At 47.2% G+C, this 24,188-nt stretch overlaps 1 long non-coding RNA gene across 1 annotated transcript in view; it reads right to left on the bottom strand.

Moving 5' to 3' along the window:
- Positions 1 to 11,864: 11,864 nt before the first annotated feature.
- The window catches only part of LOC116554143, a 30,251-nt gene continuing 17,927 nt past the window's right edge, over positions 11,865 to 24,188 (bottom strand). The window contains exons 4-6 of the long non-coding RNA XR_004270073.1: positions 18,601 to 18,726; positions 16,561 to 17,157; positions 11,865 to 11,944 (exon numbers count right to left, since the gene is read on the bottom strand). This is a non-coding gene — a long non-coding RNA (uncharacterized LOC116554143). The remainder of the gene's footprint in view (positions 11,945 to 16,560; positions 17,158 to 18,600; positions 18,727 to 24,188) is intronic.

Here is a 24,188-nt window from a genome sequence, read left to right as displayed (position 1 = left end):
ATTTTTAACATAGTAGTTCTTTTTCTTAAATTTCTTTAAAACTTGTCTCTTTCAGTTGGATCTCACGAGTCTCAGTGAATGCCACCCCTGCTACCCTGCTCCAAGCCACATCAGTGCTTCCCTTAAAGATGGTGGCAGCCTCCTAATGGGTCCCCTCACTCCTGCCCTTGCCCTGGAGCTCTGTCCCTCTCTGTCTTGACACCATAGCCAGAGGGGTCTTTAAAATGAAAGAAATACCCACCCCCTCCACAGAACTTCCAAGGGCCACAAGGACACTGAGGGTCAGCCACTGCCCTGCCACACCTCCCTCCCTCTGCTGCTGCAGAAGCTCCTGCCTGAGGCTCTGTGCTTGCTGCTCCATCTCCCTGGAGCTCTCTTCTGCAAAAGCACCTGCTGTGCTCCCTAACTCACATCTTACCCCTGGCCCAGGGAGGCAGGCCTGCCTACCTGTCTAAAACTAACCCCCACCTCAACCACCACACATATACTTTTCCCTCTCCCTTTCATTTTATTTTTCTCCTTAGCACTTACACCATTTAATGAAGTTTAGATTTTATTTAATTGAGTTCTGCACTGTCTCCCCATGAGAAGGGAATCCCCTTGAGGAGAGGGGTTGGTCTGCTTGGATTATTGCTACATCCCCAGAATTCCAGATTTTGCAAACCAAAATTTCAGGGAAACAGCATTCCTTACTGTGTCTTCAAGCAAGGCAAGGGTTCTTAACCTAGGGTCCATGAACTTCAATGGAAAACAAAAATTTAACTTTATTTCCACTAATAGCTATAAAATTCAGCATTTCCTTATGAGTACAGGCAACAAGCCACAGTCATTTTAGCAGTATCAGATTGTTTAGGGTTATTGTGACTTGGAGAGGCTGGTAATAATTAGCTCAACTGTTCTTAGATTTTCTTTAATGCATGAATAATGAAGAAGCACATATACAATGATATCTCAAATTTTATGTTTAATGTTTTGCTAACAATTTAATATAATTAATTTTCTCTGTGATTGTATGTATTTTATTTTGTGGACTTGAAAACATTGTTCTGGCAAAGGGGTCTTCAGGCTTCACCTGAAGACTTCCCCAGTCTAATTCAGGGATCCACACACATAACAGAGGCAGGACCCTGGACCAAGGCACTGCTTCTGTGCTCGGGGAACATGGCTCAATATCACACTATAGTGGCCCATTAATAATGCAGTTCTTTCATTTTCTAGCATGGTTTTGCTCCACAGGACACAGTTCTTGTGTTAGTTTATAATATGCACTCATTAAAGTAATATAACTATACAAAAAGAGCTCCAGACTTAGACCTGACAGTCTTTATGCAGGTTAGGTGGGTCACTCAATCCCAGCTCCATCCTGAGTATTTGTGGAGACTTTGTGGTAGGCTAGGCTCTGAGCCAGAAGAAAGACAGGCATTAAATAGGTAATAATCCTCACCTCCACTTTTTTTGGCTTTCTTGTAATTCATATTTATTTAAAAAATTAAAGCAATGAACATGTATTTGGAGAAAATGGCTAATCTTTCTTATCCCAACTCTGCCTAAACCCCTTCAGCTTGCAGGTAGATACACCATTACCAATGGGCTGTCAATGCTACAAACAGACAGGCATCTACATGTAGTCGTAAAAACATGAGACAGATCATACAATAATTTTTATATTACTCTCATCATGCTTCTCCCAGTAGCACTTATTCTTTAGCACTTACACCATTTAATGAAGTTCCCTGTTAGTACATGTAAATCCACCCCATCCTTCTTAGCGGCTATAGAATAATCCGTTGTACATATGAAAGCACATTTATGGAACGACTCCCCTGTTGAAAATTTTATATTCTTTGCTATTAAAAAATGCTATGGTAACAAATAGAATATAAAAAAATAAAGATACCATTAAAAAGATACTCCTACAATGTCAACAAAGCATTAAATATCTAGAAATAAATGAAATTTATTAAAAATTGGTACAGTGAAAACCACAAAACAATTGAGAAAAAATTTTTAACAATCTAAGTAGTTGGAGAGATATACCATGTCCATGGATTAGAAAACTCATTATTGTAAATACCTAAATTTACCGCAAATTGATCTGTAGATTAAACACAATCTTAATAAAATGTTATCAGGCTTAGTTTGATGAGCTGATTCTGAAATCTGAAGGGACATACAAAGGGCTAAGTATAGCAACATAATCTTGAATAAGAATAAAACTGGAAAACTGAGACCATCAGCCAGCAAGCCTTATTTTAAAGCTATCCTAATTAAAACAATATATTAGTGGTGCAAAGATAGCCTGAAAGTCTAGTAAAGTGGGTGAGAGTCCAGAAACAGACCCACACATATGACAAAATGAGGCTGGGTCAACAAATGGTGCTGAGTCAATTGGCTTTATCTCTTTAAAAAATAAAACTGACCCCTACCTCACATCATATAGTAAAGCAAGTCTAGATAGATTTCTAGCTAAATGTGAAAGACAGAACTATAAAGTTTTTAGAAGAAAACATGGGAGAATATCTTTGTAACCTTGTGATGAACAAAGATACGCTAAACAGAAAACAAAAAGCTTTACCCATAAAATAGACTGATAGATTAGACTACATTAAAATTAAGAAATGCTGTTCTTCAAAATGATACATTAAGAAAATGAAAAGGCAAGCCACAGAATGGGGAAAGACACTTTCAAGATATATATCTGACAAAGGATTCATATCAGAATAGAAAGAACTCTTGCGTATCATTAAGAAAAATGTAGTTGGTCTCACAGAAAAAATGGACAAAAACCTGAACAAGAAACATAAAGAAAATCAGATATCCAAATAGTCAATTCACATCTTAAAGATGTTAAACCTCATTAACCATCAGGAAAATTAAAATTAAAAGATAAAGTGATACCACTATATAGCCACCAGAATGACTAACCTGAGAAAGTCAAACTCTCATGTTTTGGCAAAGATCTGGATCCAATGGAAGTCTCACACATTGCTGGTGGGAATGTAAATTGGTACAAGCACTTGAAACAACTCTTTGGTAGCCTCTACCAAAGCTGAACATTATGACATGCCAAACCCACTACTAGGTATACGACCAACTGAAATGAGTACATATATTCACAGAAGTACATGCACAGCAAAGTTAATGGCAGCACTATTTTTAAAAGCACCAACTGGAAACATGGCCAACATGATCATGGGTAGCAAAATGTCTAAATAAAATTGGGTCATATTTATACAATATGAATACTGTACAAAATGAGAATAAATTTACTATCATTACATGCATTGCTATGAAATGAATCTCACAAATATAATGTCAATCAAAAGAAGTCAGACACAAAAGAGAGTACACTATGTTATTTCCCTTTATATCAAGTTAAAAATAGGCAAAATTCATAAATGGTGTGAAAAGGCAGAGTTGAACTTACCCAGGCGGGGTGATAGTGACTAGGAGGAGGTCAGAAGGAGCCTGCTGGAACTCCAGATCAGGATTCAGTTAGGTTCATTTCATAAGTTGTATGGGGCTGGATGCTTATGGTTCTTGAATGGCTCAGTACCTACTTTCTACTTCAATAAAAAGTTCATATTTAAAAAGTGCTATAGAGAATACCCTCATACATGTGTATTTGTGCATTAATCAGTGTTTCTTCAGGAAAGAGCCCCTGAAGTGGGGTTTTTGGCTTATTCGTTAAATGTATACTTTAAATTTGGACAGGTGCGGTCAAATGTTTTAATTTACCAACATGTAAGAAAATCCCTATTTCACCCCACCTTCACCTGAACTAAATACATCCATTCCTTCATTTAAAAATAGTTATTGTCTAAAGGATAAATAGGTCTAAGTCTGCTTATATGAGGTATCTGGAGGGGTCAAATTCAGAGAGATGGGAAGTAGAATGACGGCTGCTGAGGCTGCGGAGGGGAGGATGGAGAGTTCTTGTTTAATGGGGGAAGAGTTTCGGTTTGCAAGATGAAATGAGTTCTAGAGATTCATGGAGGTGATGGTTACACAATAGTGTAAATGTACATCATGCCTCTGACCTGGACACCTAAAATATTATTAAAATTAGAAATAGTTGGGCATGGTGGCTCATAGTGCTGTAATCCTAGCACTTTGGGATAAAAGGGCAGGAGGATCACTTGAGCCCAGGAGTTCAAGACCAACCTGAGCAACACTGGGAGACTCTGTTTCTATAAAAAATGAAATACTTGCTGGGCATGGTGGTGCACGCCTGTGAGCCTAGCTACTCAGGAGGCTGAGATGGGAGGATCACTTGAGCCCGAGAGGTTGGGGCAGCAGTGAGCTGCAGCACTCCACTCCAGCCTGGATGACAGAGGAAGACCCTGTCTCAAAAAAGAAACTGTAAATGTTTTTATTTTAGCAAAGTTAAAGAAATGAAAAACCTCTACTGAGTGCCTATTAGGCGCCAAGCACTGTTCTGGGTATTGAGAATTTAGCCATGAATAAAGCAAACATTTACTCTTCTTGTGGGACAAACACTCTAGTGAGGATACCTTCGGTCAAAATTTTTGCTAATCTAATTGGCGATAATAAAACCATGCTGTTTTAATTCACATTTGCTGATTACTAATATATTTAGCATATTCTCACACATGTATGTAGCTTCTGTATTTCTTCTGTGAACTGCCTGTTGATACCATTTGCCCATTTTTTGTTGGGTTGCCTTTTGCTTGTTAATTTGCAGAAGCTCTTTGTAGTTGATGGTGGTTACCTCTTTGTTTATGTGTTGCAAATATCATCTCCATGCCAATGACTTTGCTTTGGGCTTCTCTCCCTGTGCAATGCCCCTACCCCTCCCCAGCCATCTGTAAGCCAATCTTTTCCTTTATGGCTTCTTATTCTTTGTTTAGGATGATATTCTCCAACCTAAGATGAAAAAGCAAAATTATCTTACATTTTATCTTGGTATTTTGATGGTTTTCAGAGTTTCAGCCTATGTTTTTTAATCTCTCTAGGGTTTAATTTTATGTTTTATACAAGGAGGAAATTAATTTTATTTTTTTCTAAATGGGGAACGAGTTATCCCCAAACCATATATTGAGTTGTCAGCTCATCTTTTCCACTGATTTTAAATATCACATTATTCCTTTTTTTTTTAAAATTCTCTTCTACTGACCTTTTAGAGTATTCCTGCCTAGACTCCATTTATTGTTAATTCTTGTAGTTTAAAAAATATGTTAATTCCTAGAAGAGCAAACTTCCTCTCAGAATCTTTTAACATTTTCTCAGCTATTTCTGTTCATTTACTCTTCCACATAACTTTTTTTTTTTTTTTTTTTTTGATATGAAGGTCTTGCTCCGTTGTACAGGCTGGAGCACACTGGCACGATCTTGGCTCACTGCAGCTTTGACTGCCTGGGTTCAAGTGATCCTCCCACCTCAGCCTCCCAAGTAGCTGGGACAACAGGTGTGTGCCACCACTCCTGGCTGGCTCATTTTTAAATTTTTCTATAGAGACAGAGTTTCCTATGTTGCCCAAGCTGGGCTCAAACTCCTGAGCTCAAGCAATCCTCCCACCTTGGCCTCCCAAAGTGTTAGAATTACAGGTATGAGCCATTGCACCAGGCCTAATTTTAGAATCAGTTTGATACCGTACAGAGTTTATAGTATGGGGGGTATTGGTGAAATATTGAGTTGCCCCATTCAGATACATATTAAGTCTCTTCATTTATTACATAAGAACTTAAAAGCAATTGCAGTAGGTGCTATGCAGGAAACCTATTCAGTGCTTTGGCAACACAGAATTTGGAGGGCCTTCCTTGATCTAGGCTAGCAACAGGAATGAGGGGGTTTGAGAAGCAGGAAGGCTTTCTTCCAGAAATCATGTGTTGGCTCACTCTGGAGACTGATTAGGAAATAATGAAGCAAAGTTGGGGTGGGGGCACAAGTCTTGCAGGCACAGCAAGAACAGTATGTGCCAAGGTCCTGGGGCCACAGAGATGCTGATATGGCTGCCAGAGCAGAGTAATGACAGGAGGCAGGCACAGGGCATCTCCTCTGCCAGGCCTGCAGCTGGGATTTCCTTCTGCAGTTGCTCCAGACTGTCACCTTCCAAATCCTAATCCTGACCTTAACAGGGAACAAGAAAGACATAGACTCATAGAGCCAGGGACTGTCTGAGTAATGGAGGCCCTTGGAGGTCACTTAAGTCTGCCCATCCTCATGTGGACTGGGGGATTAGCACAGTCAAGGTTGTAGTGACAGTCAGTGTGGAAAGTGCACTGAAGGGATCAAAAGCCAAAAGCTGGTTCTTTGAAAAGATTAACAGAATTGATAAATCTCTAGTAAGACTGATCAGGAAAAGGGACCACTGCTATAGACCTGATGAACTTTAAAAGGATGGTAAGAGGACACTGAGAAAATATACACGCTAAGAAATTTGACAACACAGAAAAAAAATGAACAAATTCTTGTAAAACACAGCTTGCCAAAACAGACACATGATGAAACAGAAAATCCCAAGAATCCTGTGTTTGCTAAAAAGCAAGGGTAATTAAGACAGTGTGGTACTGGTATAAGGCCAGAGAGACAGATCACTGGAACAGAATAAGGCATCCAGGAAAAGACTCACATACATAAAGTCATCTGGTTTTTGACAAGGTACCAATGCAATTCTATGGAAAAAGAAAATATTTTCTAAAGCAACTGACATCCATGTGGAAAAAAAAATCTTTGATCCTTATGTTGCATGTATTAATCCATTTTCACACTCCTGATAAAGACATACCCAAGACTGGGCAATTTACAAAAGAAAGAGGTTTAATACACTTACAGTTTCACATGACTAGGGAGGCCTCACAATCACGGCAGAAGGTGAAAGGCACATCTTACATGGTGGCAGACAAGAGAAGAGAGATTGTGCAGGAACACTCCCATTTTTAAAACCATCAGATCCCGTGAGACTAATTGACTATCATGAGAACAGCATGGGCAAGACCCGCCCCCATGATTCAGTTACCTCCCGCCAGGTCCCTCCCACAAGTGGAATTCAAGATGTGAGATTTGGGTGGGGAACACAGCCAAACCATATCATCACACCACTAAAAAAAATAATTTGAGATGTATAATCAGTTCAAACAGCAAAGCTAAAACTATACGGCTTCTGAAAAAAGCACACAGGAAACCATCTCTAAAACACACAGGAAACCATCTCTATAGACTTGGGGTGGGCAAAGACTTCTTGAGCAGGACATAAAAAGCACTAACAATGAAAGAAAAAAGTGATAAACTGGACTTCATGAAACCTTAAAAATTCTGCTCATCAAAGGACACCATAAAGAAAGCAAAATGACACATGTACGGCTGGGCGCAGTGACTCACACCCATGATCCCAGCACTTTGGGAGGCTGAGGCAGACAAATAGCTTGAGTCTAGGAGTTTGAGACCATCCAGGTCAACATGGCAACTACAAAAATTAGCAGGGTGTGATGATGCATGCCTGTGGCCCCAGCTACTCAGGAGGGTGAGTTGGGAGATGGCTTCAGCCCAGAGGTCAAGGCTGCAATGAGCCAGATCGCACGACTGCACTCTAGCCTGGGCGACAGTGAGAGCCCATATCAAAAAAAAATTTTTAATTAAAAAAAAGACATGCCACAGACTAGGATAAAACGTTCACAATGTCTGCATTGGAAAAGGGCTTGTCAGTAGGTAGAGGAGACATAGATCACAAGAAAAAAGACCATGAATGCTGCAGCACTGGGCTAAGTGCCAGCAAGCAGGTTCTCACCACTAACGTGCCCCAGAGTGAATCCCGGGAAGCCTCACTGGGGGCCCTCCATCCACAGAGCTTCCTACCTGGGTGAGGCCACTCCTACTATGCTCGATCTTGGCCTTGTTTGCTGGCTGGAAAAGAACTTGCATCTTTGATGTTCAGCTCGTAAGCTGACTCCATAGGGTGATGCTGGTTTTCTCTTCCTCAGAGTAAACACAGCGTGTAAATACCCATGGAAACAAAAGGTAACCCTGCCTTCAACACAGGAGCCGGGTGGGGGGCATGGTGGGTTTTGGCCCAAATCCAAGCTGCCTACCGCCACACCCTGCTGGCCCTGTGAGCCAGGGGTGGCCCTGGCAGAGGGGGAGGCAAACGCTCCTGTTCTTGCTCAGATCCAAGCCCACTGCTTGCCCTGCTGGCCACAATTCTGGAAAAAATGGAGTGAACGATGGTGTCCACTCTCTCCTGCAGCCAAGGATATTCCAGATCTCAAGGCAATCTGAGGCCTGTGCAGATAGTCCTGAGTACCAGTGGACAGAGTGTCCTGGGCCTTCTGGGGTCACTGGGCTCAGGCACACAACGTTCAGTGCCGACCCTTCCCCGGCGTGGCCTTCGAGTGGTGACCTCCTTGCCTCTGTCTACTGTCAAATTTGGAAAAATTCCTCCACCTTGGCAAGTGCAGGCCCCATTGGTGTCCCAGGTGAAGCCAAGGACCAGGCACCGGAATTTACTTTCTAACATTAAGGCAGCTGCTTCTGTGTGGGGTCAGGGCTGACAGGATGGGACTCAGGCTACAGGGTGCAGAGATGGCAGAGGCCAGGGCAAGGCCATCACGCTGAATCCTTCCTGGCCGGCGTTAGCCTGGTCCTGTCCAGTGGGGCAGGACAGCCTTAAGGAAGAGCCTCAAGGAATCCAGTGGCCCTGGTGGCCACACTGACCCAGCCCCTCTGGCCTCTTCTGGCCATGCAGTGGCTGTGGGCAGCAGGGTCCAGAGTGCTCAGCGCCTGCAAGGCCACCACATGGTGATGCCTGGGCTCCAGGCAGGGATGCAGTAGAGCCCCAACAAGGTTGGACCTTTCTAGGCTGTGCCTGGTGCACAGCGGCCTCTCGGGGACACAGGAAGTTTCCAGCCCCAGGGGCTCACAGCTGGCCAGGGAAGGGGCCATCTCTGTGTGGCTGAGTCCCATCCCAGTTGGCCCGGCAGGAGGGTGGGATGCAGGCTGTGTTGGCCTTGGGGAGGCAGTGGCAGTAGCAGGCGCAGGACCCCACAGTGTGGCAGTGCCTCTGGGAAAGGCTCATCCTCATCACTCCATGTCAGGGAGTGGACAGGAACAAGGCTCTAAGCACAGTGGAGGGGGTGCCTGCCCCAGAAGGGATGGGGTGCTGGCTTCCTGGGAGACACAGGGTGGGGGTGACCATCATTCAATGCGGGGTGAGCCAGCAGCACTCAGGCATCTCCCATCAATGTGGATCAGAGGGCAAAGCTTCAAAGATGCATCGGGTCAGCCTGGCCTGCAGGGACCACTCCCTGTGGCAGGAAGATATTCAGGGCATAGTAAGCCACGCTGTAGAGGGCTGCCCAGGGCCTTGGAAAGGAGAAAGACCTGCCAGAGCCACCCTCTCCCCTGGGTCCCCTGGACAACCAGGCTGTTCAGTCCCTGCAGCCCCTCCTTCCCTGCTCCTCACAGTGACCAACCCCAGGTCCATCCCTTCTGAAGAGCCAGGACAGCTGCCTCATGGACTGCAGAGGACTTGGGGACTGGGTCAGAGTCCAGTCACCCTCAGAAGAGCAGAGAGACCTTAGGGAATACTGACTGGGAGACTTCTCATCTAGGATGAGGACATCACCACCTGCCCTGGAGGGCTGCAGCCAAGAGCAAGGAGAGGCTTGTAAACTGTAAAGTGCTGTACTCACGGGAGGAGCTAGAGGGCCCTGAGCTGCCTCTCTGGTGCCATTGGGTGGCTTTAGGCGATCTTCTATCGAGGTCTAATCCATGTGGGTAAACTAAGAGACAGAGAAGCAAAGAAATTAAATGAAGTGTTTGTGTGAGTTTCAGAGGAATTTCGATTCCAAAGGCAGTTTTTACAGACAGCTAAAGCGTCTCCTTGACAAAAATAAGTTTCTAACGAGGAAGTAACAGAGCAGCTGATGAAGCCCAGGTACTGTAAATCATTAGTAATGGCCGGCCTCCCGCCAGGGTGGCTGGAGGAACTCAAAGATGAGGAGACAGAGATAAGGAACAAAAATAGAAAATAGATCTCAAAAAACACAAACAGTTCTCACAAACACTGGAAAGCTGCTGATATGATTTTTCTTCTTTATATAAATGCTCAGGGATGGTCCGAGCATTAGAGGCCACTGAATGGTACCTTTAGGAATAGTGGAGACGGGAGGGAAACCTGCTTAATGAGAGACGAAGTCACCCCTGCTGTGGCTCCAGAGCTGGCAGGTTCAGGAGGAGGCAGATCGCAGAGATAGAAGGTGAGGGGCTCAGAACCCTAGGAGGAATGCTGAGTTTGTTTTTTTTAAGGCTGAGAAATGAGAAAGCAGAAGCTAAAGGCTAACCCCTAATCAGAACTCTTTGTCTGGCAGAAGTTCATGCATTTAGACTCATTGGGGTGGGGACTGGAGCTAGGCTGTGGGGAGGGTCATGGTGGGAAATAGAGGCTTTTTTTATATCTGGGTTCAGGGGTTCAGGGTGCCCTCAGCTCCCCTGAGAGGACGTTTCTCCAGGTTCCTGGCTTCCTGCCCTCTCAAGAATGAGAGGGGGGACCACGGCGCAGTGTGTAGTAAATGCCAGACTCAAAAGTGTTTGTAGAAAGTGAATTATTGAGAGAGAAACAGCTAACTCACACTGAGTGGGAGAATCCAGAAAGATGGAATCCAGGAGAGGAAAGCAGCTTCCACACTGAGTGGATGGGAATACAGAGATGGAGTTTAGGAGGGAAGACTGGCTTCCAGGAGAGCGTGTGGAAGGGGACCCCAGAGGGGAGATCCAGGAGAGAGAAAGACGGCTTCCATGAGGGGAGTGTTCGTGGAAAGGGACCCAAACATGGAGTCAGAAGGGGGTTGAAGAAGGGGACTGTTAACCTGGGAGGAACCCCCACCGTCTCTAAGACCCCAGGCCAATGAAAGGAGTTCCTTAGAACTTCTGCTGGGGTGACTGACTCTTAGTTTCTTCCCATGCCGGCGAAATTTAAACATAAATGGTTAAATCTCCTGGATGGAGAGAGGTGGGAAGGGGGCATGGCGCTGGGAAGTTCTTGCCCTTAAAACTACACCCCCTGTGGACCCCAAAAGAGAACACATTCCCTCACTTTGACCATAAATACGAACTATCACTCTGACACCCAGACCTGTGGCTGCTGCTACCACAAACAGCCCTTGCCAGAAGAGGCTGTCTTAGGCTATCACAAAATCCCATGGACTGGGTAGCTTGGAAACAACAGAATTGTATTTCTCATAGTTCCTAAGGCTGGGAAGTCCAAGATCAAGGCACCAGCAGATCTGGTATCTGCCGTCTGCCTGGTGTGCAGATGACACCTTCCTGCTACGTCCTCCCAGGGTGGGAGGGACAAGGCAGCTCTCTCTTTCATAAAGGCACCGATCTCCTTCATGGGGGCTCCACCTTCATGACCTAATCACCTCCTAAAAGGGCCCATTTCTTAATGCCATCACTTTAGGGGTTAGGGTTTCAACATATGAATTTGGGGCTGGTGGGTGACACACATGCAGACCATAGCAGAGGTTTTGGGGGCCCACTTTACGGAACAGAGAACAAGCCTTTGATTTGCACAATGTGGATATGCTACATCATCTAATAGTAATTTGCCTTCTCTGTAGATTGAGGTAAACTTCAGAAATAGCCCATTAGGTTTGGCAGGGCACTAGGCTAAATCATTAGGTTTTGTGCCAGGCTCTGAAGCTTCCTGTGGAACTGGCCCCTTACCACCCTGGCAACCCAGTGGCTTCAAATAACAGCTGGCGATTCCATGGGGCATCTCCAGTTTAAGCAGGAGGCCTGCAGAGTGTGGTCAGCAGCGATTGGTCACTGGGAAGACGCTTTTACTATTACAGTTTCACACAGTCTGAGGCCCTGGTTTGTTGCTTTCTTTTAGCCAAACAAACTTTAATCAATCACTTGCCTGCAAACATAGGGGCCTCCAAGCTGTGCTCAGATATGACCTCGGTGTGATGGTTTCTTCTAAGACCTGCAGAACACACAGCAAGAAGAAACCAGTGGGAAAAAGAATCAGCGTTAAATTAGAAGCACCTTGCACCATTTTCAACACATAATCTCTGTTTCGCAAACAATCTTAGTTTTTCACAGTAGTTCTGGTAGTTCAATTGACAGCTGGAGTAACTAGAAACAATTTTCAGGGGAAGACAAAACTGAAGAAATCAGTCAACAGGTCTCTTTTCCGTGGATGCTACTGGCAGGTGACCAAAGTTGACTGGTTAGATAATAAATAATGACAATTGCAGCCACAAAGGACTAGAAAAATTAATTGCGTTTCCTGAAATTGTACCACAAGTTGCCAAACTGAAGACACACGTTATGGTTCCGGTTTCCTTCTGCATTTAGTCACAGAGGTGGCCTCGTGCTTCTGGAACGGGCAGCCTGGGAAATGGCCACAGGTTCTGTTTGTGACGTTGGCCGTCATCCTCCACCAGCACTAAGTGGTCTGTACATCAGGAGGGAGAAGTGGCTCCTTTTTTAACACTAGTGGATTTACACAAAGACCATTCTCTTTGTTCTAAAACCCAAGCCTTAATTATCTCGGTGACTGGGGACTCGATGTAGAGCTGTAAACATCACACCTACAGTTTGGCTTAATGAAAATCATTTTCTTGCTATGAAGCCATCCATTCTTGGGCATGTGGGATGGACAATGGCAGCACTTCCAGCTCTGCCCCACACCGTCTTGGTGACAGACAAAGGGGAAGGAGCATCAGTGGGAAGCCCTCCGCCCTCGGCAGGGGCGTGCACCCCTCACCCAGTGTGGAGTGCCCTTGGTGGGGCAGGGAACACTGCCCAAAGTGGGGGAGTGACAGACAGGGGATGAAAGGCTTTGCATCATTGTGGGTTTACTCTGCCCAGAAAGCTTTGGGGGCACTTGAGGACTCACACTTAGGCAGAAGTCGATCCCGTGGTTGCTGTGACGGAGAGGAGATCCTAGCCATTGCTTTTTCTCCTAGAACTTTTCTAATCAGAATGGATCTCGCTGTCAGGAGGCCAGAGGCCATCAGAAGTGAGCTATGGCCAGGGCGATTTCCTGGACATGCAGACCAGGGGAGCTAAGTGCTCTCAGACTTTTTTTTTCCTTTCCTTTTTTTTTGGTCTAACAAGAATCAATATTTAAGATTATGCAATGTCTGTACCAGCCTGAAGTAGCTGCCAACCGAAGGACAAGGGCTGGATAATTTACAATGCAAGGGATCCATTCTTTTGAGAGGGGGAAGGGAAAAAATAAAGATTTAAGCTTCTTATCCTGGGCTGAACTTTTCTCCTCCATTCTTAATGGCACTGGGCGTAAATAAACCATCCATTCTGTTTTGTATGAGCGGTCTGTACTTTGCACAGATTCTGTGGAATCGACAGGCCAGTTTTAGATCCTTGACCACAGGTATGAGCGATGACTGCCTTGGAAATAACACCTATTTACATTTTTTTCAATATATGGTACTGTCATTTAGCCTGATCAAAATCTACCGTGATCTTCTTTTGCCCTAACAATCAGCAGAGAGAGCCTTTTTATTGTCGGCGACTAATGGTTTTCTGTCCCATATTTTTAATGTGAAGATTAAATATTTATAAATGCCTCGTCAATAGCATCCCATAACCAGGTCCTCCCGAAGCCGCAGACCGTGGTCCATGCTCACTCACATGAAGTCAGAGGTCACAGGTCAAGTGAGCAGCTCGCAGCGGCTGTGGGGTGCATCTGCTGTCACCAGGATCTGGACAATTATTTGCAGGGCAGGGCTTGTTTCTCAAAAAGCCCACATCATGGCCAGGAGATGCCTCCTTTGTCACCAAAAAGCCCCTTCAGGCGAGGTGCTTACTGAAATCACAGGCTCCTGCCCCTGCCTGGTGACCTTCCCAACACTGTCCAATTTGAGGTGTCTCCAGGAGGAAGCTCCCCTCTTACCCACCCCTCAGAAGAGAAGGACATTGGTGTGATACTTTCCAGGCCCTGAGGGACAGGGCCATGTGGATGGGATGGGGAGAAGGGAGTGGGATGTGCAGGGCACCTGTCACTCCTGCTTGGGATGCAGCTTGGTTGGAAGCCCATGGTGGATTTTAAACAGCAAGCATGCACCCTCTGTGCTGCTGGAGACCCATGTGGGCATGGGTTTCCGAGGGTGGGACTGCAGATGGTCAGCTCCGGAAGGAGGGGGCAGGGTCCTGATGGGAGACATGTCATGAATCAGGGCGGTGGCAGCGCAGAGAGGAGGCTTCAGTGGGGGTTGAGGGTTTAGCTGACAAACAGAGGCTGTAGAAAGGGGTTTAGCCGCCCCAGGAGAGATGGTGGAGAAGCCTGGGCCAGCTGCTGGAGCGCTGCAGCTCTGCCATGCGGACATTCCACAGCCCTTCCAAGGGCAGCGCCCGCTACTCAGCTGAGTAAGCCGTCTTAGCCCGGAGACAGACAGTCCCATGAGGGAGCCCTGGGAAGGGGCAAGCCAGGAGCACTTGGCAATTTTGGTCAAGCCACACACTCGCTCTGGGGCTCAGTATCGCCTCCAGAAAGGTGGGGGCAGGCAGACTTACTTATTTTCCTTAGAGGGCTCTTAACAATACCAAGGAGGATGCTGGGTCCCAGGGGCTGGGGAACGAAGGGGTCAAGCCTGGGTGCGCCCCAGTGCTGGACACAAAGGGCTTGGGGAAAGGACGTCAGCAGGGTCTATGCACCAAACCTATCCAAACCCTGTTAAAAACAGGGGGACACTTTCTGAAGACTTGAAGGAAAGAGAGCGAGGACAGACATCTGTCTCAGCCTCCCACCCTCAATGCCCTCCCCTGTTGGGGCAAATGGCAGAGGGAAAAAGGAAACCGGTCCGCTTTCCCGGCAGTGCGCCCTTGAGGGGCAGGGACTGCTGGCAGGCTGAGCATCACCTCGACTGTGGCCCTGTCCAACCCCTGACTCCAGAAGACAGAGCCAGGCTGACACAGGAGGCCACCCAGCCAGGAGTGAGCTCTGCCCTGCTCAGCCCCTGCTGCTCTGTGGGCCCAGAGGCCCCCTGTCCTCTACAGCGGGGAGGCCACCATCGGCTCTGCCCATGTCTTGGGATTACTGTGAGCTTCCATAAACTGAACAGCATTCACACAGGCACGAGTTTCGCAAACTGTCGAGTGCTGTCCCAGTATAACACCTACCCTGGTGTTCGGCATGAACTCGGGGATGCTCCTTCAGGCTCCTGTCACCCTCCTTCCTCAAAACAAGTCAAAAAATATCTAGAGTAAGACTGGCATAAACGTCTAAAACCAAAACCAGTTCTGCAATGGCGGGACCCATTCATGACCCCTCCCTTCCCCCTGCCTCTCCCCACCCAGCTCTACCCCCTGCCCCACCAGACTACAAACTCCTAGAAGGCAGGGCTGCTTCCTGGGGCCTCCTGCCTGGGAGCCCGTCCAAGAGGGAAGGGAATGGATATGCAGCCCTGGACTGTAAATCTCAGTGTCTGGAAGGCACTCTTCCAAGACAGGAATGCGAGACGGCTAAAGCACCCTGCTTAATAGTGATGCATTGATAAAGTGATATTGATCATTATTGAGACTGGTCGGCCATCCATGGGGAGACACAAAACCAGCAGGGCAGCCTGGGTGAGCAGGCCCCTCTGTGGGCCGACCCTGGGGACGGCCAGCCTCGTAACTGCCGCGATGATGATGAACGCGTATTGATTTCTTTAGTGCCTCTCCTCAGCCCCAGAGCACTTCATGCACTTATTGGAAAGTGCCTGAAACCAAATTGAAGACAGGCCCAACGAGGAGTATCAATCCAAACGTTAAGGGCATCGGAGGGCTCTGGAGCCAATGGGGAGAGACAACAGGTCTTCAGCAGCCCCGGCTCCAAACACTTAGGGAAGTGCCGTGCCCCACTTCGTTCAACAGCAGCCTCCGCCTTGCCAGGAAAGCAGAAATGAAGAGGTGAGTGTCTACACACGGATGGCGGACGCACGGCTTCCAGGGAAGGAGCTCGTGCGGTCTGCAGATCCGTGGACATCCCTGCATGTGGTCCCCCCCATCCAGTGCACACATGATCGCAGCGGGCATGCCAGGGACCATCTGCAGCTGCTTCCCCTCCCCCGTCTTGGGTCTTGGGTCAGCTCTGCAGCCACTCGCCCAGGCCCAGGCCCTGAGTCCCCTGTGGAGGGGCTGCTCCGTGGCGCGGCCATCTGAAACTCCACAGGCCTCAGGGACCCACAGGGTAGCTTGCCAGGGAGCACTTCAGATGTCCAGGCCCCAGGAAACATAACCATTTAGTAAAATTAAAACCATTGAGTCTTATTTGGAAATAATTCCAAGCTTATAGGAACATTGCAAGAATAAAAACAGTACTGCAAACACCCATCGACCCTGTACCCAGATTTGTTAATAATACCATGAATGGTGTCATCGTGGACTTCTCTGCCTATGTCTGTGTATTTTCTGAGCCACTGTGGGGGGAGGTGAACACACTGTGGCTTGTCATCCCCATATACTTTCTGAGGGTAAAGCGTCATGGACACAGCCTCGTGCGGTTACCAGCTCTGGAGGTGTAACGCAGACTCAGTGCTCTGTCATTCACATTCCTGTTTTGTCAATTAACCCAGTGACATCCCTCCTCACCATTTGTCCCTTCTAATCTGGGGTTCAGTCCACTGCAGTTAATTGCCATGCCTCTTGTGTGTTCCTTCATCTGGAACATCCTCACAACATTTTGTCTTGTCTGATATCCACGTTTTTGGAGAAACACTCAGGCTTTGATGGCAGCTTGCACACTGTGGCGGCTGGGCTGCAGGAAGCTGCCTCCGACTCCCAGGGACACAGGGACCAGCCCCAGCCCCGGCCCTCCAGCCACGGCTGCATCACGCCCCTAATCGGTGGGCTGCAGGGGTCAGCCTGTGGCTGCACGTTTGAGGTGCCCCAGAGCGGGCCTGGGGAAGGAGCAGAGGCAGCATGCCTCTCCGGAGTGGGCTTTTTCTGGTCATGACTGTGACTCACACGCTCGTGATGCAGGCAGCCCCTGCTCTGGGTGAGTAGGGTCCGTGGGGCTCAGGGACCACAAAAGCCTACACCACAGCTCGCCCACAGCTGTGAAGACCAACTCCTGGCTCCGAGGTGCCAACAACATGTTTGAGTGGGTGCGAGGGTGCTGGGCCCTGGGCCGATCTGGTGAAGACTGGCATTCCAAGTGAGGTTAAAGGCGATTTGAAGAAAGAGGAGCTGAGGGAATGAAAGAATCATCCATCCATCAGAAAGCCTTGTGCGTCTCATCCCGCTTTGGGGCGCAGTCCCCTGCAGAGCCCTGGGTGCTGTGTGGGAGAGGCGGGCTGCAGGCCAGTGCTGCCTCCTTGCCTCTCTCCCACCTTTGGAAACACCCAGGGCCCTGTGCTGGCAAGGTGCCCACCTCCTGAAGGGAGCAAGACCAGGACCCCCCCAGGAACACACTAAGCCGGTGGGCACTGCAGGAGTGCCAGGATGGGGTGTGGACCACCCCAGGGACTGATACAGAGCCTGGAGATGGCAGCCTCCCCAGCTGGTTCCAGCAGCCCAGGCCACCTGGGGCTACACAGCAGCCAGGAGGATGGCCTCGAGGCCTAAGGAGCCTGGGACACTCCAAATGGCCTCCCTCCTCAGGCTCTGCTGCCCACTCTAGGACAGATCCCAAGAAAGACTGCTATGATTAGGTTTCCAAGAGCTCCCTTAAGAAGAGAGGAGGGAGAAAGCAGGGAGGAGAAAGGGAGGTAGGTGCTTGGAAATGGGAGAGAGTGAGGTCAGCGGTGGGAGTGAGACAGTGGAGGCAGTGATGGTGGGACACCCTTGTTCGATGCCTGCTGATCCCCAGGAACCCTGGTCCAGGGGCAGCTGCTCTGTGTAAGACAAGCACATGCCTTACTCCTCAAAATGACTCCACCTTGTGGTGGCACCAAGGCACGAAATCCCAAGGGAAAAGGCATTGGCAGTTCCCTTGGAGAATTATATGTTAAAATTTTATGCCACTCTGAGCCTTGTACAGGAGAGAGGGCATCCTTTAGAAGCGACATCCCTTGTGAGCACTCTGTGTCGTGGAGCCAGAGAAGGTGAAGCTGTGGCTACAAAGAATAGGGACACCGAGGTTCAAGCCAGACCCAGAAAGAGTCACGAAGTTAATCAACATCTGGTGTGGTAGACGGCATACTAAGATTATCTCGAAAAGTCTTCTCATACTCCCTTTGCAGGTGACTTTGCCATAACCATCGTGGAGACTACGTCCCCTTCCTTTGGAGGTGTCTACCCTGCAGCTTGCTTTGAACAATGGTAGGACCTGGCAGAAGTGAAGCTGTGTGAGCTCAGGGGCCCAGCTCCAGACAACACACCCCGTCTCCACCCTCCCGATGCACAACTCTGAGGCCAGCACGTGAGGAAGCCTCCCGGGCAATGGAAACCATACAGGAGGGAACTGCGGGGCCCCCATGGACAGCAAGCAGCACCTGGACAGGTGAGCTAGGCCATCCCAGACCCTCCCACCCAGCAAACCCTCCAGCTGAAGGCACCACATGAGTAAGGAGCTGCCCAGCCAACCACAGAAGTGGAATAAATAGCAAAGCATCGCCATTTACGCACCATGGTGGTTTGTTAGGTAGTAACATCACTGAAATGGAAGTGGGGTGCTGCTGTAACACGAACCTCAAACTCTGGCCTTGTTTTTGAAGCGGGCAGCAGGTGGAGGCTGGAAAGGTGCTGAGGATGTGCTGGAAGAGCAACCTGAACGAAGCAGGGACAGAGCAACCAGCAGGACTCGCCAGCGGTAACCTGGAAAACAGAACATGTACCCAAAGAATGTGTAAATGTGGATGAAAACATCTCTAAGTAGAGTATTGAAAGTGCCAATTAGGAAAAGATACAGGAAGAGACAGATGGGCTAAAAACCAAAATAAGCTAAAACTCCATTCAGTTTGCAAGCAGGATTCAGAGGGAACAGAAAAGCATCAGGACCAGCTGGCTGACAAATAAAAGTATTTCTCATTTTTGGTTTTAACAGTCAGTAAAATATCCCTAATAGAAGAAAAGGCCTCAGAGTAAGGACTGATTTGGGGGTCTGCTCATGGGATCCTTTGCTGAGGCTTCAGAAAGACCAAAGCTAGTGCCTCAGGGACCCTCTCAATAAGGGGCAAGGGGCTTCTAAGAACCCATGGGGCACTGTCTCTTAGGAGTCTGACATATTCAAAGTGAAGAGGGGTCTTGTCTTGAAAAGAATTATGATCATTTTTGGGGGCCCTAGAGAAACCTCAAGCCCCAATAAGATTCATAGGAGACTCTTAAAAGTTTTGAGAAAAATGTATTAATAAGAGCACCACCAGCTTTCACTAAAAGGGGCTGAAATCATTCAAAATTGAAAGACACTTCTGAGCCTCCAGCTTCCTAAGGGCTTGAAACAGAGAGAGATGCTCATCTTCAAACATGGGCCATTTCTGATAGAAAAGAAAGGACCCTTGGATAACAGAACAAGAGAATAATGGAGAGAAAAAGGACTAGGAAGCCCTTCCTGAGAGCAGAACTGTGCCTTAATCAAGGAATATCTTCTTCCTCTAGAGTAGGGGGATCTGACTACCTGGGCCCATCTGGAGCTTGGAACCAGTGACCTCCACTGTGCCTCATGTTCTTCCCTTTTCAGATGGAGGTGACTGTTGTGGTCATCCTGGCCCTGGATCAAGAAACCATGTGTACATGTCCAGATGGACGTGATGTCGATCATGGCACCACGGGCTTGGAGCCAAATCCCCTACCTGGGATAGGACTTTTAGTCACACTGGGATGGAGGAAGGAACATGGTGTATGTTGGAGAAAAGAAACAATTTGTGGCCAGATTGTGGAACGTGATCAATTGTTTCATGGCCACAGATTCTTCCTTTGAAAAAGGCATGACGCTTTGCAGTGAAACTTTGCCACGTCTCCCATACATTTCTCAGCTCTATTACCTGATGGGGGCCTTGTGACTTTGCCTGGGTCAACAACAGAATGTGGCAGAAGTGATGCTGTGTGCGTTCAGAGCCTGGGCCTCAGCTGGCCTTGGAACTCCTTTGCCCTTTTGGATTCTTTCTTGAGACTGCCATGTAAGAAAGACCATCTAACCCACGAGAGGATGACAGGCTACAAGAAGAAGTGAAAAGGGCTAAACCTGTGAGTGGGACCAACCTGGACAGTCCAGCCCTGTGGACCTTCCCACAGAGTGGGCCCACCCATGCAGGTGAGCCCAGAGGAAACCAGCAGAAGAGATGCACAGTCCACCTATGGAAGTGTGAGAAGTAACAAATCATTGTTGCTTGAAGCCATTACATTTTAGGGTAATTGGTTATGTAGTAATAGAAAACCATAATGTCTACTCAGCACTTTGGGAGGCTGAGACAGGTGGATCACCTGAGGTCAGGAGTTCAAGACTAGCCTGCCAACATGGTGGAAAACCATCTCTACTAAAAATACAAGAATTAGCTGGGCGTGGTGGCGTGTGCCTGTAATCCCAGCTACTCGGGAGGCTGAGGCAGGAGAATCACTTGCACCTGGTAGGTGGGAGCCAGGGTGACAGAGCGAAACACCATCTCAAAACAAGAAGAAAGAAAAAGTATAATATCTAGCATGACTGATCCAGACCCAAACAAACAAAAAGGAAGGAAACGTGAAATGCTAATATCAGAATTTTTGTTTTTTTTAAGGAGAGATTTATAGATCCTAATGATACTAGAGGTGAGTAAAGGGATATCGTGAGCCTCATTATGCCACAAATTCAATAACAGAGAAAACCGATAAATCCCTGGAAATATAAAACATTATAATAGACACAATATAAATATTGTTACATATAAATAGAAAATGTGAGCAGCCCCCTATTTGTTGTTTAAATTGCATCTGTAATTAAAAACCTCCCCAGGAGAAAACTCCAGGCGCTGAAGTCTTCACTGGTAAATTCTACCAAATATTTGAGAAATAACTAAGACCAATTTTACACAGATTCTTTCAGAGAAGAGAGGAAGAGGTGACAATTCTCAACACATTTTTATGAGTCCAGCATAAACCCACATCAAAGCTGGAGAATAATGAAAGGGGAAAAATTATAGCCCAATATCATTCTCGAACAGAAACAAAAATCCTTCACAAATCAAATCCAGTAATGCGTAAGAAATATAATACAACCATGATCAAATGAGTTTACTCCAGGAATTCAAGATTATTTTAAAATCTAAAAATCAATTGTAAGTCACATTAGCAGAGTAAAGAGAAAAACCATGTCATCATCTCAAGAGCCGAGGAAAAAGCATTCAACTCATTCATGGTGAAATTCAACTCACTCATTTTGAAAACTCATGCATTTTAAAAACTCTCAGCAAATGAAGACTGGTAGAGAACTTCCTCAATGAACAAAAGGGCACCTATGAAAAACTCACAGCTAACATCATGCTTAATGGCAGGAGCCTGGATGATTCTCCCATAAGATGGGAACATGGCAAGAATGTCTATTCTTTCCACTCCTCCCAACGTTGACGGGAAACAGTGATTTTTAAGTTTGTGAGCTTCATGGACATAATTAAAAATTGAGTCGGTCATGAAAGAAAAGGAAAGTCTGAGAAATGGTCACAGATTGGAGGACACAAGGAGCTATGATGGCTAAATGTAATATAGTATCTTGGAATGGATCCTGGAACAGAAGACCAACGCTTGTGGAAAAACTGGTGCACTCCTAATAAAGTCTATAGTTCAGTTACCAGGGTTTAATTGTCGTTAAGTTCTTAGTTTTGATGATTCTACTATGGTTACATAAGAGGCTGATGTTATGGGGGTCAAGCTGGGTCAAGGCATATGGAAATCTACTGTACTATCTTTGCAGTTCTTTTTTTTACATCTAAAATTATGTCAGAATAAAAAGTTTAAAAATGCAAAGACACAGGAGAGTCTTCTTGGCTATGACAGAAGCAGGGCGATTCTGGAGGCAGCTGTGTGGCAGCCGCCCCACCTCCAGGCCAGCTCTGCTGTCCACATCTGGAAGTCGTTCCTGAGAGCTCAGGCTCTTAAACTTCTTTCCAAAGATCCTGAAGCTACTTAATACTCTATAATCAATCCCTTGCTGCTTAAAAAAGTCTCTACTAAGAAAATGAAAAGCCAGGGATTGGGAGAAAATATTCCTAACACGGAGAACTGACAGAGGGCTTGTTTCTCGAATATACAAAACTCCTACAATCTAACAAGGAGGTCACAGTACAGAAATGAGAAGGTGGAGGCTGGGCACAGCGACACACATCTGTAATCCCAGCACTTTGGGAAGCCGAGGCGGGCGGATTGCCTGAGCTCAGGAGTTCTGGACCAGCCTGGACAACACGGCAAAACCCCTTTCTAAAAAAAAGAAATAAAAGAAATAAAAATGAGCAAGGGAGCAAACTAACAATCACCAAGAAGATGTGGGAACAGCCAGGAAGCACCTTGGCAGTGCTCCACGCCATCAGTCATCCAGGAAACGCAAAATGAAACCCCTGTAAGACTGTCCTCACGCCCGTTAGGGCTGAAACACAAAGGAATAGCAACCCCGAATGCTGCTAAGGATGAGGGGCAACGCGCCTCGCTGGTGGGTGTGTGAAGTGGCGCAGCCCCTTTGGAAACCCAAGAGTGTCTATAAAGGTAGATACACAGCTGCCCACCCATCGCATCCCATGCATGCCCCTGGGGGACAAAGTGCATGTCCACCAAGGGGCCTGAAAAAGAATGTCTACGACAGCTTGATTTATAAAAGCTCAAAGCTGGAAACAACCCAGCGTCCATCAGCAAAAGAATGAATGAAGAAAAGGTAGTATGTTCTTAAAATGGAACATTAATCAGCCATAAAAAAATGTATGGACTTTAAAAACAGACAAGACTGAATCTGAAGGCATTCTGTTGGACGAGGAAACCCGGGTCGACAGCACAGCGCAGGGTTCCACCTACCTGCAGCTCAAACACCGCACCCCCCGGCTCCAGCACCTTCTCATCTTCCTCATCTGAGATGCTGTCCCCATTACGCCCTACTTCCTGCTTCCTTCTCCCCCATGCCCTGGCAACCACCCTTCCACTTTGTGTCTCCATGAATTTGACAGTCCTGTGTATCTCATTTAAGGATAGCCACACAATCTGTGTTCTTTTGCATCTGGCTTATTTCGCTGAGCCTAATGTCTTCAAGGTTCATACACGTTGTGGCAAATGTGTGCGTTTCCTTCGTTCCTAAGGGTGAATGTTCCACTGTGTGGGTGTGCCACATTGTTTATCTCTTCGTCTCTGGACATTCTGTGTTGTGTCCTCCTCCCAGCTGCTGTGAATGATGCTGCTATGAACATGTGAACATGGGTGTGTGAATACCTGTTTGAGGAAATATCTGTATCATGACTGGGGTGCTGGTTACACAAGGGGATACACCTTCTAACTCAGCAAAAGCTACACAGAAAACCTGCGTGTCCTGTGAATGGCCCCATTTCCCTCATGTCCACCAGGGCAGGCTTCAGGGGCGCCTTCCATTCTTCTGTGCCACCTCCCACTCCCCCTGCTGGCCTAGCCCTTGGGGACCTGGGAGAAGAGTTCCCTTCTGCCTCCCCTTCAGCCTTGGCGCAGACCTAGGCCGGCAGTCTCCCCATCCCTGCTCAAGCTGTTATGCAATTAAACCCCACACCCAGCTCGGGCCAGGAGACCTGTTCCCTGTGGGAATGGGCAAGACTTCCACGGAGACCCAGAGGGCTGCTCCTGCGCACTCCAAGTACTCCCAGATCCTGACTCCGGCTGAACCTCTGGAAGTGTCCTGTCTGGCCCATCCTCCCGCTGCTCCACCTGGAATGGCCCAGGGCCAGGGCCAGGCCACTGTGCCCTCGGGGAACTGCCCTGTGCTCTCCTCAGCTTTCGGGGGCTCCTCGTGGAGAGCATCAGGCTCTTTCAGCATGCTGGGTGACTGCATAGTTACAAAAACAAATCAACAATAGAGTTGAAATAGGCTTAAGGATCTCTCGCTTTTCTGGAGGAAAGTTCGGTGTTGCATTAATAAAGAGAAACAGCTGGAATCGTGGCAAAAATAATAAAAAAGCAGCTGTGTTGGAGAGGAGGAGCTGAAGCCAGCAGTTCTCTAGGGAAGCTATGCCTAGTCTTGAGCTAATTTTTTTCTGAATAAGTTTGATCTGCCTTAAACATAATTAAAACAGCTTACAGCTTCTGCGAAGATGATGCAGTGGTCAAAGTTCTGAAGCTGAACTGACTTACGTGGCCTGTCTACT

This window comes from Sapajus apella, unplaced genomic scaffold, assembly GCF_009761245.1.
Source record: "Sapajus apella isolate SASKATOON/1434 unplaced genomic scaffold, GSC_monkey_1.0 scaffold13, whole genome shotgun sequence".
Lineage (NCBI taxonomy): Eukaryota > Metazoa > Chordata > Mammalia > Primates > Cebidae > Sapajus > Sapajus apella.
The sequence above is the reverse complement of the archived record's forward strand: the minus strand, read 5'-3'. Positions and strand labels throughout refer to the sequence as shown.